Below are 15269 nucleotides of genomic sequence, written 5' to 3' on the forward strand. Positions count from 1 at the left end.
GTTTAGTTTTCACTCATGCACCAGCACACGCACATACATATAAAAACATACACCCAATATGGCACCTAATATTTCCTTCTGTGTGGCAGTCCAGCTTCTCCTGCACTAACATGATTTCCATATTTTGACCTATTCATGTCAATCCTTAATCTGGCCAGTGGAATACAGCACTCTGTAGTTACAGCCAAGACACTCAAGATCCAAGGTGAAATTCGACGTCCATCCAGGTACCCAGAATTTAGAGAGATGGTTATGTTAGGGGGTGGTGGCTGGGCCTAATCCCATGAGATTCTTCAAAGTAGCCATCCTTTGCCTTGATGACAGCTTTGCACACTCTTGGCATTCAACCAGCTTCATGAAGTGGTCACCTGGAATGCTTTCCCAATCATTTTGAAGGAGTTCCCACATATGCTGAGCACTTGTTGGCTGCTTTTCCTTCATTCTACGGTCCAACTCATCCCAAACCATCTCAATTGGGTTGAGGTCGGGTGATTGTGGAGGCCAGGTTATCTGTGCAGCACTCCATCATTCCCCTTGGTCAAATAGACCTTACACAGCCTGGAGGTGTGTTTTGGGTCATTGTCATGTTTGTAAACAAATGATAATCCCACTAAGCGCAAACCAGATGGGATGGCGTATTCCTGCAGAATGCTGTGGTACCCCTGCTGGTTAAGTGTGCCTTGAATTCTAAATATATTTGAATCTGTTTAACACTATTTTGGTTACTAATGATTCCATATGTGTTATTTCTTCACTATCGACAATGTAAAAAAAATAGTAAAAATGAGTAGGTGAGTCCAATCTTTTGACTGGTACTATATATATATATATATACACACCCTTAGCTTAACCTTTTGGACAAACGTTGGATTCTAAAGTGAGACTGTGAGAGCTGGTTGATAGTTAAGCATCCAGGAGACTGACAATAACAGGCTAATGATGAACATTCTAGACAGGCAGGCGTGCACTGGGGGACCGCTCCTGGGAACACTGCATCAGAAGAGAGGGAATTAATTAGACCCTCTCTTCATTAGACCCTTTCTATATTGCCAAATTCATATTCCTTGGAAAATCAATCATCTCTGCAGACGCTTTTGGTTGCTATTTGCTCATGTTTTATTGGAGCTGTCAAAGCTTGTGTGTTTCCACAGCTGTCAAAGCATGTAGGTTTAGCGTTTGTGTGTGTGCGTGTGTCTGTGTGTGCATTTCAACACTGAGTCATTCACTCAAAACATAACCCTCCAAATTGACAGCAGCCTGACAAAAATCACAAGACAAAATCACTCGCTTTCAAAAATGAACCCAAATGAAAAAAATACTATAGTGTTTATATAATATTTGAGTCATTTAGCAGACACTCTTATCCAGAGAACTCACAGTAGAGTGCACACATGTTCGTACTGGTCCCCCATGGGAATCAAAGCGCAATGCTCTACCAACTGAGCCACACAGGACCAATTTCTAAATGCTGTAGTATTACTATATTTACATTTTAAACTATAGTATTCACTGTAGTGTTTTTGCTGACATCACTGTAGTACACTGTAGTATTTACTGTAGTGTATTTTGTGGACATGACTGTATTATTCCATAGTATTCACTGTCATTTTTTGCGGGGGTAATTTACTGTAATATCTACTGTAGTGTTTTGTGGACATGACTGTAGTATACTGTAACACACTACGCCAGTTACTGTTTAATGAGGGGAACACCTCAACCAGAACATAGTGTATTCAGATCCCTTGACCTTTCCACATCTTGTTACGTTACAGCCTTATTCAAAAAAAAAAAAATCCCTCACCAATCTACACACAATACCCCATAACGACAAAGTAAAAAAACAACAGGTTTTTGGACATTTCTGAAAATGTATAAATAATGTAAAACATAAATACCTTATTTACATAAGTATTCAGACCCTTTACTATGAGACTGGAAATTGAGCGCAGGTGCATCCTGTCTCCATTGATCATCCGTGAGGTGTTTCTACAACTCGATTGGAGTCCACCTGTGGTAAATGCAATTGATTGGACATGATTTGGAAAGGTAGACAACTATCTATATAAGGTCCCACAGTTGACAGTGCATGTCAGAGCAAAAACCAAGCCAAGACATTGAAGGAATTGTTTGTAGAGCTCCGAGACAGGACTGTGTCAAGGCACAGCTCTAGGGAAGTGTACCAAAACTTTTCAGCAGCATTGAAGGACCCCAAGAACACAGTGGCCTCCATCATTCTTAAATGGAAGAAGTTTGGAACCACCTAGACTCTTCCTAGAGCTGGCCGCCCAGCCAAACTGAGCAATCGGGGGAGAAGTGCCTTGGTCAGGGAGGTGACCAAGAACCCAATGGTCACTCTGACAGAGCTCCAGAGTTCCTCTGTAGATGGGAGAACCTTTCAGAAGGACAAACATCTTTGCAGCACTCCACCAATCAGGACTTTATGGTAGGGTGGCCAGACGGAAGCCACTCCTCAGTAAAAGGCTCATGACAGCCTGCTTGGAGTTTGCCAAAAGGCACCTAAACGACTCTCAGGCCACGAGAAACAAGATTCTCTGGTCTCATGAAACCAAGATTGAACTCTTTGGCTTGAATGCCAAGCGTCATGTCTGGAGGAAACCTGACACCATCCCTATGGTGAAGCATGGTGGTGACAGCATCATGCTGTGGGGATGTTTTTCAGCGGCAGGGACTGGGAGACTGGCGTGGCGAGAATCCGTCTCCACACCACGTGCTCTCACCACTGGTGTCCCCCAGGGCTCTGTTCTAGGCCCTCTCCTATTCTCGCTATACACCAAGTCACTTGGCTCTGTCATAACCTCACATGGTCTCTCCTATCATTGCTATGCAGACGACACACAATTAATCTTCTCCTTTCCCCCTTCTGATGACCAGGTGGCGAATCGCATCTCTGCATGTCTGGCAGACATATCCGTGTGGATGACGGATCACCACCTCAAGCTGAACCTCGGCAAGACGGAGCTGCTCTTCCTCCCGGGGAAGGACTGCCCGTTCCATGATCTCGCCATCACGGTTGACAACTCCATTGTGTCCTCCTCCCAGAGCGCTAAGAACCTTGGCGTGATCCTGGACAACACCCTGTCGTTCTCAACTAACATCAAGGCGGTGGCCCGTTCCTGTAGGTTCATGCTCTACAACATCCGCAGAGTACGACCCTGCCTCACACAGGAAGCGGCGCAGGTCCTAATCCAGGCACTTGTCATCTCCCGTCTGGATTACTGCAACTCGCTGTTGGCTGGGCTCCCTGCCTATGCCATTAAACCCCTACAACTCATCCAGAACGCCGCAGCCCGTCTGGTGTTCAACCTTCCCAAGTTCTCTCACGTCACCCCGCTCCTCCGCTCCCTCCACTGGCTTCCAGTTGAAGCTCGCATCCGCTACAAGACCATGGTGCTTGCCTACGGAGCTGTGAGGGGAACGGCACCTCAGTACCTCCAGGCTCTGATCAGGCCCTACACCCAAACAAGGGCACTGCGTTCATCCACCTCTGGCCTGCTCGCCTCCCTACCACTGAGGAAGTACAGTTCCCGCTCAGCCCAGTCAAAACTGTTCGCTGCTCTGGCCCCCCAATGGTGGAACAAACTCCCTCACGACGCCAGGACAGCGGAGTCAATCACCACCTTCCGGAGACACCTGAAACCCCACCTCTTTAAGGAATACCTAGGATAGGATAAAGTAATCCCTCTCACCCCCCCCTCCCCCTGAAAAGATTTAGATGCACTACTGTTCCACTGGAGGTCATAAGGTGAATGCACCAATTTGTAAGTCGCTCTGGATAAGAGCGTCTGCTAAATGACTTAAATGTAAATGTAAATGAGACTAGTCAGGATTGAGAGAAAGATGATCGGAGCAAAATACAGAGAGATCCTCAGAGAGAAAACCTGCCTCAGAGCTCTCAGAGCCTCAGACTGGGGCAAAGATTCACCTTCCAACAGGACAATGACCCTAAACGCACAGAAAAGACATACAAGAGTGGCTTCGGGACAAGTCTCTGAATTTCCTTGACTGGCTCAGCTAGAGCCCGGACTTGAACCCAATCAAACATCTCTGGAGAGACTGGAAAATAGTTGTGCAGCAACGCTCCCCATCCAACCTGACAGAGCTTGAGAGGATCTGCAGAGAAGAATGGATAAAACTCCCCAAATACAGGTGTGCCAAGCTTGTAGCGTCATACCCAAGAAGACTCAAGGCTGTGATCGCTGCCAAAGGTGCTTCAACAAAGTACTGAGAAAAAGGGTCTGAATACTTACATAAATGTGACATCAGTTTTTTTATTTTTAATAAATTAGCAAAAACGTATAAAACCTGTTTTTGCTTTGTCATTAGGGTATTGTGTGTAGATTGATTAGGTGGGAATTTAAAAAATATATATATTTTAGAATAAGGATCTGAATACTTTCCCAATGCACTTCAAGACACTCCACCAGTTACTGTTTAATGAGGGGAATACCTCAATCAGGACATTAGACACTATACCAGTTACTGTTAAATGAGGGGAACACCTCAATCAGGACATAAGACACTATACCAGTTACTGTTAAATGAGGGGAACACCTCAATCAGGACATAATACACTATACCAGTTACTGTTAAATGAGGGGAACACCTCAATCAGGACATAAGACACTATACCAGTTACTGTTTAATGAGGGGAACACCTCAATCAGGACATAAGACACTATACCAGTTACTGTTAAATGATGGGAACACCTCAATCAGGACATAAGACACTATACCAGTTACTGTTAAATGAGGGGAACACCTCAATCAGGACATAAGACACTATACCAGTTACTGTTAAACGAGGGGAACACCTCAATCAGGACATAAGACACTATACCAGTTACTGTTTAATGAGGGGAACACCTCAATCAGGACATAAGACACTATACCAGTTACTGTTAAATGAGGGGAACACCTCAATCAGGACATAAGACACTATACCAGTTACTGTTAAATGAGGGGAACACCTCAATCAGGACATAAGACACTATACCAGTTACTGTTAAATGAGGGGAACACCTCAATCAGGACATTATACACTATACCAGTTACTGTTAAATGAGAGGAACACCTCAATCAGGACATTATACACTATACCAGTTACTGTTTAATGAGAGGGATACCTCAATCAGGACATTATACACTATACCAGTTACTGTTTAATGAGGGGGATACCTCAATCAGGACATAAGACACACAGGTTTGTGACAGGCCACCTATTGAGTTGGGTCAACAGTTCTGACCAATGTAACAGACCAGACAACACCTTAGTAAAAATACACACTTTAAACTATAATTGTAACATCTAAACGTTAGACAGGTTCTAGGCCCATGACAGAAAAACAGTACAGAGGCAGATATAAACAAGTCAAGTTTACTAAAGCTTAGAGGATTAGGTTGGCTTGTTTGACACATAAATAACACATTACCAAGAGTCACCAAAATGATTTCTTAGATCTGTTACTTCCACTAGATCGCTTTCTGAAATACAACAGTGCTTACACGGAGATTCAGCTGACCAAGTTCACAAGATGACCAAATACAGTGACAGACAATACTGTACTTCTGATGGTAGGAAAGAAAGAACAGTTAACCACTGCCTTTACATACACAATATATATATTTTAGAATGCAAATGACTTTACTTAAAGACAATCACATTATTGGAGCGAAGTGCCAATAAACTAACTGAAAACAAAATTACATTATTGCAATTTCCATAATAAACATATTGAATATTGTCACACATGAACAAACTCAACACATACCATTCAGATCAATCGACCACAACCCAAACATTCATTGAAACATAGTTAGAAAATGGTTGTTCACAGCACCAGCCTATTCACACAAAGGCCCTTCCAGGTACAAAGTTCTCACCTTAACTCGACCAAGGTGTGCTTTTATACATTTCCTGCTTGTCCTCCCCTAATAAGGGTTCCCAGGGAAACACTGACCAAAACGTTGGTTCCTGGCCTGTCACCAATATAAGTGTTTGGGGTTTAGGTGAGGGTTATGGTGATGCCCATCTACTCTAGGACTCCAGTTAAGGAGCAGACAGAGGTAGAGGTGCAGTCCAGGACCAAGAAGTCAGACCACATCACCCCGATCCTGGCCCAACTCCACTGGCTACCGGTCAACTATAGGATCCACTTCAAAATTATCCTGCTTGTATTTAAAGCCTTGAATGGATTGATCCCTTCTACATCAGCGACCTAATCTCAATCAGCGAGCCACTCTCCGCTCCAGCCACTCCCTACTGCTTCAAGTCCCCAAGACAAGTCTCTGAACCTTGGGGGAACGAGCTTTCTGCTCCCTTGCCTATATGAAATGCTCTCCCTGACAATCTGAGAGCCACTCCATCTCTCTGAACTTTTAAAATGGGCCTAAAACCCCCCACTTATACAGTCTTTTTCATAGTCCTAGTCCCATTCTAAATTGTATTTAGCACCATGCCCACTATTGCTATTTTAATTGCCTTCTTTCCAAATGTATGTTGTTTTTATTGTATATACAAATCATAAAAAAATCTCAGTATAGCTTTGAAATAACTCTAATAACTCTGTAATCTTGGCTAGAACCCAAAAATGTGATCATAATACTCCATTGCTAGCCTCTCTATACTGGCTTCCTGTTAAGGCTAGAGCTTTTATTTTTTACTTCTAACCTACAAAGCATTACATGGACTCTCTCCTACCCATCTCTTCAATTTGGTCCTGCCGTAAATACCTACATGTACACTATGGTCACAAGACACAGGCCTCCTTATTGTCCCTACAATTTCTAAGCGAACAGCTGGAGGCAGGGCTTCCTCCTACAGAGCTCAATTTATATGGAATCGTCTGCCTGTCCATGTGAGAGACGCAGACTCGGTCACGACCTTAAAGTCTTTACTGAAGACTCATCTCACCAGTAGGTCCTATGATTGAGTGTAGTCTGGCCCAGGGGTGCGAATGTGAATGCCAAGGCACTGGAATAACGAACCGCCCTCGCTGTCTCTGCTTGGCCAGCTCCCCTCTCTCCACTGGTATTCTCTGCCTCTGACCCTATTATGGGGGCTTTGTCACAGGCTTACTAGTGCTCTTCCATGCCGTCCCTAGGAGGGGTGCGTCACATCATGCCAGTTTTTTTTGCCCTATACTCGGCTTGATACTCGTCGTGATCTTCCTGTCCGGTCTTGTGCCCCCTCGGGGTCGTGTGGTGGAGGAGAACTTTGTGGGCTATACTCAGCCTTGTCTCAGGGTAGTAAGTTAGTGGTCTGTTGATATCCCTCTAGTGGTGTGGGGGGTTGTTCTTTGGCAAAGTGGGTGCGTTATATCCTGCCTGATTGGCCATGTCCAGGGGTATCCTCGGACGGGGCCTCAATGTCTTCTGACCCCCAACCGTCTCAGCCTCCAGTGTCTATGCTTGCAATAGTCTATGTGCCTGGAGACTAGGGTCAATCTGTTATATGCAGTGTATTTCTCCTGTCCTATCTGGTGTCCTATGTGAATTTAAGTATGCTCCCTCTAATTCTTTCTCTTGCTGTCCCTCCCCTCCCGGAGGACCTGAGCCCTAGGACCATGCCTCAGGACTACCTGGCCTGATGACTCCTTGTGTTGCTGCTCCAGTTTCAACTGTTCTGCCTGTGGCTATGGAACCCTGACCTGTTCACCGGACGTGCTACCTGTCCCAGACCTGCTGTTTTTAACTCTCCATCTCTCTCTCTCTTTGCCGCACCTGCTGTCTCAGCCTCTGAGTGCTCGACTATGAAAAGACAATTGACATTTACTCCTGAGGTGCTGACCTGTTGTAACCTCTATAACCACCTCTATAACCACTGTGATTACTATTTGACTGCTACGTCCGATGGCGTAGCAGTCTGACGTGTGTTTTGTCTTGTCCCGTCCTGTCTGGTGTAAATATAGTGTAAATATAGTTTTCCTCGTTTTTTTTTTTCTGTATATATTTCGTACATATTTTAATCTCACTTTCCAACTACAGGCTGAATATACTCTCCTGCAACCCGCATCACCCAATGTGGTACGGATCTGCTTTTTCTATACTTTAGAACCGGAACCCTCATCAGAAGCTAGCCAGCTAACTAGCTACTAGCTACTAGCTAGTAGCTAGCCACTGCTAGCGGTCTTCAAAGCTAACTAGGACACCAGCGCGACATCAACCCAGAGCATATCAGACTGCTTTTTCTCTACCACATCTCCGGATTCCTACCGCAAGCTCTGAACCTTTACACCGGATCATCGCAACTAGCTAGCTGCAATCCGAGTGGCTACTCCTGGCTAACGTCTCTGTCCCAGAGCAAGCACCAGTTAGCCTTGAGCTAGCCTCGAGCTAAGCCCATCTCCCGACTAGCCGAAGAGGTCCAACAATACCTATTTTGCCAATTGGCCTGGACCCTCTACTGCCGAGACGGAGCCCCGCCGATCCATCACGACTGGTCCGCCGACATAATCGTCCGAGGTGGTTTCAACAGGCTTTTCCGCTGCGACATCGCCAAAGATCCATCTGCTGGCCAAGGCCCGCGAGCTTTCTGAATCGCTGTGTCTCCAGCTCACCTAGCGTACTAGAGCACCTGTAACATACTCCTGGGCTACAATTACCCGGGCCCACGACCGGTCTGTCGATGTCACCGCATGAAGAGGAATAAACAGACTCACCCCATCGCGACGTCCCCCAAAGGTTAACTCTCTAGCCCTCGCTATCTCCCTGCTTGCTAATTCGGCCTGCTAACGGCTAGCTTGTCAAGCTCCGGTCCGCTAACTGCTACCTTGTCTAGCCCGGGCCTACGAACTGTTAGCTTGTTAGCACAGGCCTGCTAACCGTCTGAACCACCGCGTCCCAATCACTCTCTGACCCCATTTACTTTCTATCTCTTTTTTATTTTTTATTTGTTTATACCTTCCGGAAACCTGCCTCACCCAATGTGATACGGAATCGCTATTACTTTTAATTTTAATTGTATTTTTATGACACACTCAAGAACCTCCAGACGCTAACCAGCTAACTAGCTACAAGCTATTTAGTCATTGTTAGTTTTTTAAAAACCTGGATAACACTCGCCAGCCCAGCTTCCCTGCCCATCCACCGCTGCCCCCTGGACACTGATCTCTTGGCTACATAGCTGACGCACTCTGGACTGTCCATTAATCACGGTACTCCATTCTGCTTGTTTGTTTTACCTGTCGGCCCCGTTGCCTAGTCAACGCCATTTTACCTGCTGTTTGTTGTGCTAGCGGATTAGCCTCGCCTACTGTTTTTAGCTAGCTTTCCAAATTCAACACCTGTGATTACTGTATGCCTCGCTGTATGTCTCTCTCAGATGTCAATATGCCTTGTATACTGTTGTTCAGGTTAGTTATCATTGTTTTAGTTCACAATGGAGCCCCTAGATCCACTCTGCATACCCCTGTTACCTCCTTTGTCCCACCTCCCACACATGCGGTGACCTCACCCATTACAACCAGCATGTCCAGAGATACAACCTCTCTCATCATCACCCAGTGCCTGGGCTTACCTCCGCTGTACCCGCACCCCACCATACCCCTGTCTGCGCATTATGCCCTGAATATATTCTACCATGCCCAGAAACCTGCTCCTCTTATCCTCTGCCCCCAACGCTCTAGGCGACCAGTTGTGATAGCCTTTAGCCGCACCCTCATACTACTTCTTCTCTGTTCCGCGGGTGATGTGGAGGTAAACCCAGGCCCTGCATGTCCCCAGGTACCCTCATTTGTTGACTTCTGTGATCGAAAAAGCCTTGGTTTTATGCATGTCAACATCAGAAGCCTCCTCCCTAAGTTTGTTTTACTCACTGCTTTAGCACACTCTGCTAACCCTGATGTCCTTGCCGTGTCTGAATCCTGACTCAGGAAGGCCACCAAAAATTCAGAGATTTCCATACCCAACTATAACATCTTCCGTCAAGATAGAACTGCCAAAGGGGGCGGAGTTAGCCTGCAAAGTAATGTCATACTTTCCAGGTCCATACCCAAACAGTTCGAACTACTAATTTTGAAAATTACTCTCTCCAGAAATAAGTCTCTCACTGTTGCCGCCTGCTACCGACCACCCTCAGCTCCCAGCTGTGCCCTGGACACCATTTGTGAATTGATCGCCCCCCATCTAGCTTCAGAGTTTGTTCTGTTAGGTGACCTAAACTGGGATATGCTTAACACCCCGGCAGTCCTACAATGTAAGCTAGATGCCCTCAATCTCACTCAAATCATCAAGGAACCCACCAGGTACAACCCTAACTCTGTAAACAAGGGCACCCTCATAGACGTCATCCTGACCAACTGGCCCTCCAAATACACCTCCGCTATCTTCAACCAGGATCTCAGCGATCACTGCCTCATTGCCTGTATCCGCCACGGAGCCGCAGTCAAACGACCACCCCTCATCACTGTCAAACGCTCCCTAAAACACTTCTGTGAGCAGGCCTTTCTAATCGACCTGGCCCGGGTATCCTGGAAGGACATTGACCTCATCCCGTCAGTTGAGGATGCCTGGTCATTCTTTAAAAGTAACTTCCTCACCATTTTAGATAAGCATGCTCCGTTCAAAAAATGCAGAACCAAGAACAGATACAGCCCTTGGTTCACTCCAGACCTGACTGCCCTCGACCAGCACAAAAACATCCTGTGGCGGACTGCAATAGCATCGAATAGCCCCGTGATATGCAACTGTTCAGGGAAGTCAGGAACCAATACACGCAGTCAGTCAGGAAAGCTAAGGCCAGCTTCTTCAGGCAGAAGTTTGCATCCTGTAGCTCCAACTCCAAAAAGTTCTGGGACACTGTGAAGTCCATGGAGAACAAGAGCACCTCCTCCCAGCTGCCCACTGCACTGATGCTAGGTAACACGGTCTCCACCGATAAATCCATGATTATCGAAAACTTCAATAAGCACTTCTCAACGGCTGGCCATGCCTTCCGCCTGGCTACTCCAACCTTGACCAACAGCTCCGCCCCCCCCGCAGCTCCTCGCCCAAGCCTCTCCAGGTTCTCCTTTACCCAAATCCAGATAGCAGATGTTCTGAAAGAGCTGCAAAACCTGGACCCGTACAAATCAGCTGGGCTTGACAATCTGGACCCTCTATTTCTGAAACTATCTGCCGCCATTGTCGCAACCCCTATTACCAGCCTGTTCAACCTCTCTTTCATATCGTCTGAGATCCCCAAGGATTGGAAAGCTGCCGCAGTCATCCCCCTCTTCAAAGGGGGAGACATCCTGGACCCAAACTGCTATAGACCTATATCCATCCTGCCCTGCCTATCTAAGGTCTTCGAAAGCCAAGTCAACAAACAGGTCACTGACCATCTCTAATCCCACCGTACCTTCTCCGCTGTGCAATCTGGTTTCCGAGCCGGTCACGGGTGCACCTCAGCCACACTCAAGGTACTAAACGACATCATAACCGCCATCGATAAAAGACAGTACTGTGCAGCCGTCTTCATCGACCTCGCCAAGGCTTTCGACTCTGTCAATCACCATATTCTTATCGGCAGACTCAATAGCCTCGGTTTTTCGGATGACTGCCTTGCCTGGTTCACCAATTACTTTGCAGACAGAGTTCAGTGTGTCAAATCGGAGGGCATGCTGTCCGGTCCCCTGGCAGTCTCTATGGGGGTGCCACAGGGTTCAATTCTCGGGCCGACTCTTTTCTCTGTATATATCAATGATGTTGCTCTTGCTGCGGGCGATTCCCTGATCCACCTCTACGCAGACGACACCATTCTATATACGTTCGGCCCGTCATTGGACACTGTGCTATCTAACCTCCAAACGAGCTTCAATGCCATACAGCACTCCTTCCGTGGCCTCCAACTGCTCTTAAACGCGAGTAAAACCAAATGCATGCTTTTCAACCGATCGCTGCCTGCACCCGCATGCCCGACTAGCATCACCACCCTGGATGGTTCCGACCTTGAATATGTGGACATCTATAAGTACCTAGGTGTCTGGCTAGACTGCAAACTCTCCTTCCAGACTCACATCAAACATCTCCAATCGAAAATCAAATCAAGAGTCAGCTTTCTATTCCGCAACAAAGCCTCCTTCACTCACGCCGCCAAGCTTACCCTAGTAAAACTGACTATCCTACCGATCCTCGACTTCGGCGATGTCATCTACAAAATGGCTTCCAACACTCTACTCAGCAAACTGGGTGCAGTCTATCACAGTGCCATCCGTTTTGTCACCAAAGCACCTTATACCACCCACCACTGCGACTTGTATGCTCTAGTCGGCTGGCCCTCGCTACATATTCGTCGCCAGACCCACTGGCTCCAGGTCATCTACAAGTCCATGCTAGGTAAAGCTCCGCCTTATCTCAGTTCACTGGTCACGATGGCAACACCCATCCGTAGCACGCGCTCCAGCAGGTGTATCTCACTGATCATCCCTAAAGCCAACACCTCATTTGGCCGCCTTTCGTTCCAGTACTCTGCTGCCTGTGACTGGAACGAACTGCAAAAATCGCTGAAGTTGGAGACTTTTATCTCCTCACCAACTTCAAACATCAGCTATCCGAGCAGCTAACCGATCGCTGCAGCTGTACATAGTCTATTGGTAAATAGCCCACCCATTTTCACCTACCTCATTCCCATACTGTTTTTATACTGTTTTTTTTATTTATTTACTTTTCTGCTCTTTTGCACACCAATATCTCTACCTGTACATGACCATCTGATCATTTATCACTCCAGTGTTAATCTGCAAAATTGTATTATACGCCTACCTCCTCATGCCTTTTGCACACATTGTATATAGACTGCCCATTTTTTCTACTGTGTTATTGACTTGTTAATTGTTTACTCCATGTGTAACTCTGTGTTGTCTGTTCACACTGCTATGCTTTATCTTGGCCAGGTCACAGTTGCAAATGAGAACTTGTTCTCAACTAGCCTACCTGGTTAAATAAAGGTGAAATAAAAAATAAATAAAAATCTATGAACATTTGAACATCTTGAAGAATGATCTGGCCTTAATGGCCATGTACTCTTATAATTTCCACAGCCAGAAGAGGACTGGCCACCCATCAGAAAGTTTAAAGTCAATATTAATCCTGTTGAAAAGATCATTAAAAAAGGGTCACTATAGAAGGCTGTTGATATAATTAAACAAGTTGTTCGGGTAAATTAATCCAATTAATCTTCATTGCTGAAGGGCTTTTCCTGCTGTTTAATCAGCTATCACGTATATCTCTCCATCAGAGGGGGAACAGGTTACCTTAACACATACTATTCAATCGAACTCTGGCAATCTGCTTTCTCTAACTTGGATGAGTCCCACCACCAATACAGGAATGGGTTTTCTTTAGTATAGTATTCAGTGTATTATCCTACAGAGGAGAGCAGGGTCAAGGAGAGGAGAGGAGGTAAGTCTGATCGGTACAGAGGGGTGAGTGAGTCACTGAGTGAGAAGACAGATCCTCCCCTGGGAATTCAGATGTAAGTGGGTGAGGTGAGGATGAGGTGGTGGTGAAGAGGGCTTTGCAACTCCTTAGCATGTTAGCTAACCCTTTCCCTAACCTTAATCTTAACCCTTTAACCTAACTCCTAACCTTAACCCCTAACTCAAACCCCTAGCCTAGCTAACGTTAGCCACATAACTAACGGTAGCCACATAACTAACGGTAGCCACATAACGGTAGCTACATAACTAACGTTAGCCACATAACTAACGGTAGCCACATAACTAACGGTAGCCACATAACTAACGTTAGCCACATAACTAACGTTAGCCACAACAAATTGGAATTTGTAACATATGATATGTTTTGAAAATTTGTAACATATGGTACGAGTTGTAATTCGCAACATATCATACAAAATGAATGATGGACATGTAACGGCGTTCGTCTATTGAAAGAGAGTCGGACCAAAATGCAGCGTGGTGGTTACTCATGTTCTTTAATGAAATAGAACGATACATGAAATAACTAAATAAATATACAAAACAACAAACGGAACGTGAAAACCTATACAGCCTGTCTGGTGCTAACTCACACAAAGACAGGAACAATCACCCACAAACACACAGTGAAACCCAGGCTACCTAAATATGGTTCCCAATCAGAGACAACGAGAATCACCTGACTCTGATTGAGAACCACCTCAGGCAGCCAAGCCTATGCTAGACACCCCTACTCAGCCACAATCCCAATGCCTACTAAAACCCCAATAAGACAACACAATAAACCCATGTCACACCCTGGCCTGACCCAATAACTAAAGAAAACACAAAATACTAAGTCCAAGGCGTGACAGGACATCCACAAATGAATACATGCCATTCGAAATGTGACATATGATACTAATTGGAGTTTCCCGGATATTTGTTTACTATGTTACGTCTTCCGCTGAGTCCATGTTGCTCCAGGCTCTCCTGTCCTCCCAAGCTCTCTTACCAAACAGTCCTCCTCTCTGCTTTCCACACTCTTTACCTTTCTTTCTTACTCTGGAGAACCTGTGAGATGGCAGAACCACCCAGAGCTTATTTTTGATGGAGTTGTTTCTGGGATCACACCAGAGACTGACAGTGCTATGCCTGGATAGAGACAGTTTACAGCACTTAGGTGGAGGGAGAGAAGCTTATGCTAACAGCTGTGCTGGAGGGGGGCAAAAACAGGTCAATATTTGTATCCAGATTCATGCTCAAGTCCAACTTTATTTATATTGTGCATTTACCATAGGCTACAGTAGGCTTCATTATACCACACACGTTTCAGTTCCCAATAAGGCTGCTTAAAACAGTTGAACTCTTAGCCCTAGCCTATCTTTCCAAGTTCAAAAGTAAGGTGTGAATATAAAAGAGAGTCAGCTGTAAGTCTTTTTGTGCTTTAATGTCTCGTCACTTAAAACGGTCATTAAAGTAGTAGTGTATACAGTCTCATTGTGGGAGATATAGCAAGTGCAATCAGGGGAGGACAGTCCATTTCCTGCTCCGTTCCAGGAACATCACAGTCCAAACACAATCATTATCCGTGGATCTATTGTTGCAATAGAGAAGAGAAGTTTAATGTGATGATTTAACTAAAACTGGCTGAGAGCTGAAATCACTTTGACAGTGTCCTACCAGAAATTGGCTTCTTTCCTTCTCCTGAAGAACTGAGCCCAGTTGACAATCTTATCTGAGGGCGTGAAAAGAGTCCATAGCGCTGGTGTGTGTGTTTGTACAAGTACGTGCACATTTAGATTCGTGCAGATCCATAATCCTCTCAATTTGATGGCTAATGACAGTAGCATT

This window comes from Oncorhynchus nerka, linkage group LG20 (assembly GCF_034236695.1).
Source record: "Oncorhynchus nerka isolate Pitt River linkage group LG20, Oner_Uvic_2.0, whole genome shotgun sequence".
Taxonomy (NCBI): Eukaryota; Metazoa; Chordata; class Actinopteri; order Salmoniformes; family Salmonidae; genus Oncorhynchus; species Oncorhynchus nerka.